The sequence below is a fragment of the Aotus nancymaae genome, unplaced genomic scaffold (genome assembly GCF_030222135.1).
Source record: "Aotus nancymaae isolate 86718 unplaced genomic scaffold, 86718_ANA_hifiasm-v0.15.2.pri h1tg000012l, whole genome shotgun sequence".
Classification (NCBI taxonomy): Eukaryota; Metazoa; Chordata; class Mammalia; order Primates; family Aotidae; genus Aotus; species Aotus nancymaae.
In genome coordinates, this window is record NW_026988423.1 from 690,521 (window position 1) to 693,220 (window position 2,700).

The 2,700-nt window shown below is 41.4% G+C and overlaps 1 pseudogene; it reads right to left on the minus strand.

The window, feature by feature from the left end:
- Positions 1-1,267: 1,267 nt before the first annotated feature.
- LOC135274718 (5S ribosomal RNA) lies at positions 1,268-1,386 on the minus strand (annotated as a pseudogene).
- Between the last annotated feature and the right edge of the window lie 1,314 nt (positions 1,387-2,700).

A 2,700-nucleotide genomic window follows, 5' to 3' on the forward strand; every position in this document is an offset into this window, starting at 1 on the left:
TGCAGTGCTTCTTGGGGCATATGGGGCTCAGTCCCACTGAAACTTTCTGAGAAGCCTGTATATAGTTCTTCCTGAAAAGGGAGCCTTTGACCATGTAACTCTGTTTGCTTACCATATTTCAACCACTGTATCTCTGTTTTCGGGGACAAGCACCAGACCCAAAGGCTGCCAACCAATAAACTAGCCAGTGTCCTACGTGATGCAAAACAAGCCCACTTGATCAGATTCTCTCGGAAGAACAAGGAGGTTGGTTAGGGATGTTTGAAACTGAGTGTGATATGATGAATTACAGACGGCTCCATGATAACCAAGTTGAAGAGAGAGAGACTAGAGATATCGTGAAGAGAAATGGAAAGGTCAGTCTCAAAAAATCCATAAGGTATGGATGACTTCTCTGTTCTTCTTCTCGTGAACTCAGCTGAATCAAGTGTACCTATTCTTCCTGAAACCAAGTTGTCATATCTTCTTAGTGCCCGTGCAGATGTATCCTTACAGAAAAATTCCCATTACTTCAGGCAAATTGATTGGGTCAAAAAAGCGTTGAATTACACAGTTAGTGAAAGTAGCCACGGAACCACAGATGGAAAATAGAGTCTCAGCATCCACAGAACAATCTCATTATACATACCTTTAAAACTCCTGGAGCGCATCACCGGAACCTGATTGTAACGTAATTATAACGATTAGTTCTAAGTGAGAGCACTTTTTCTTTCTATAGTACTATTAAATCTGTAGTCAAAACAAACTGATTGTAAAGCTATTTATGCCCACAGGCAGACTGCATAGAAAGCAGAGCTTATTTTAAAGAATTCTTCTAATGTATTTCCAGAAACCTGAGACAGTTACATGGATTGTTTTCATACATGTGTTCTGATTCCTCATATAATCACTTCGTGGGGAAAACATATTACCATTTTAGATGTTTTTTGTTTTTTTTTTTTCAGGATACAATGAGAGTAAAAAGTGCAGCTCCCCGCATTTCTTAGGCTGGGTCTGGTTGTCAACTTCTCACAGCCAATTATTAATCCCCAGGTAATCCTCTGGTCACAGCTGATCTTTGGAGCTGAGAACTTGGCCCACTGCAATTGCCCCAGGCCAAATTCTGTCTTTGGAGGGACTTGGGGCTTTTGCTAAAGCCTGCAGGAAAGGTACCTATTTATGCACATAGGAAACCAGAAGGTATGTTTTGCAAAGAATAGCTCTCAAGAGAAAAGAATTGCACAAACTGGAATTAACAGAAAAAAAGGAAACTTTATTGTTTTTATAATGCCTATAACACCTGGTATTCACAGGTGGTCTCCCATCCAAGTACTATCCAGGCCTGACCCTGCTTAGCTTCTGAGATCAGACAAGATCAGGTGCATTCAGGGTGGCATGGCCATAGATGAAGGAAGGGAAAGTTTTACATGACTTGAGAGTCTGGACTTTGATTATATTTATTTTAAAAAATATTTATTGGAAACCCACTATGTGTTTAAAGTTGGGCTCAGCACTATTCAAGGATAGAGAGAAATGTAAGTCCCATGATTTTCCTCAGAGCCTACACAAAAATGAATGATTAATTATTGATAAACTAATGTTTCTTCCGCAGTACATAATTTATGAATTGCATTTATATTTGTGTATGTATGTGTGTATGTATTATGTACACATATTTGTATGCATTATATCTCCCATTTAGTTCTCACAACAACCCTCTAGGGTAAGTGGTATTATCATTGCTCATTCTGCAGGCATTAAAAAAATGAGTAAATCTGTGTACACTATGTCACTACACTTAACATATTATGTATGTGCTCATCATTCCCACTGAACGAGGAGCTGGTGAGCCTGGGCAGGGTCCTCTTTGCCTTTCTGTTGGCAGCACCTAGCCCATGTTGGTTGCTACTGAAGCTCAGCCCCTGGCCTCCAGGTTGTCCACGGGGTTTCAGGATGTGTTGTCCCTGCCTCGAGAAGCTGCCTGTCAGTCTGCAGTCCTGATGCCTGAGATCCCACTGCTCCCAGTTGTGCTGCATTCTTCAGATCCCAGATCAGCATGCTCTGCCCACTGCCCTCCTGCCCTCCTGCCATTGTTCCCTCAAACTCCCTGACTACAAAATACCTGCTAAAAGTGGACGGTTTCGGCTCTCTCAGAGGTTATCAGTGTGTTTCCCATATTGGTTAACTCATCAGAGCTGAGGAACACAGGACAGCAGTATCAGACACTTCTGGGACCTATCAGTCCCTATCCTCATTTCTCTACGCTATTTCATTTGCACCTCACAAGAACATACATATTATTACAGATGACAAAATAGGTTGTAAGAAGTGATTTGCCCAAGATCACATGACTGGCAAGGAACAGAGCTGGGATTTGAAGCCAGGTCTCTGTCTGTCATGCCTAATTCCTTAACCATTAAGAATAAATATCTGGATTTCCTACCTTCCTGGATGCCCTTGTTAAAGAGCTTGCCTTGCATTGGAATGTTGAGTAGGAGGTTTAGAGGATGTGATAAATCTGCCCAAGATCAAGGTGTTGAAGAGGAGTGTGTACTACCATTGCAGTGACTCATTTTATCTATCATTTTCCCCTCTCCAGATTCTGAGTTCCTTAAAAGCTAGCTGGGACTGGGCTTTATTTACTCATGCCTTATGTTGAGCACATTGCTTGGAATAGAGTAGGTACTCTAAAAATGCTTATTGAATTAATGGATTTTCCCC